Genomic DNA, 493 nt, shown 5'->3' with positions numbered 1-493 from the left:
AGAGGAAGAGGGGACCAGCCCTGGCCGGTATAGATCGAAGGTAGAGGATCGCTTCCTTAGTCGCCTTCACGTGGCGCCGGCTAGGTTAGGGAAAAAACACCTCATCTTACACATGCATGCATTGACGGACGGACACCTTCTGTTTCCAATATTCATTCACATACCCCTGAAAAAATGAATATCCATTCACATGTGCATGCATGCATGCATGTGCAGCCTACTCGACGTCCACTGCCCGCTGACACCTTGATCAACTTCAACCACTTACTTTCGTCCGTCTGCCAGCGCCGCCATCTCCGAGAGACCCCACATGCCTACTGCGTCGACTGGCTACAAGTAGGTGTGGTGACCATGGCCACACATATTTTGATTGTGTCTTAGTAGTATAGTCACTGGACACTGGACAGATCAAACTCGGGATAAACTATATTGTTTGGCGATAACCGATATTTCCGGGGCTTTGTACTGCGCCCTGGCCTCAACCAACCACCCC

The sequence above is a fragment of the Triticum dicoccoides genome, chromosome 5A (assembly GCF_002162155.2).
Source record: "Triticum dicoccoides isolate Atlit2015 ecotype Zavitan chromosome 5A, WEW_v2.0, whole genome shotgun sequence".
NCBI lineage: Eukaryota > Viridiplantae > Streptophyta > Magnoliopsida > Poales > Poaceae > Triticum > Triticum dicoccoides.
The sequence above is the reverse complement of the archived record's forward strand: the minus strand, read 5'-3'. Positions refer to the sequence as shown.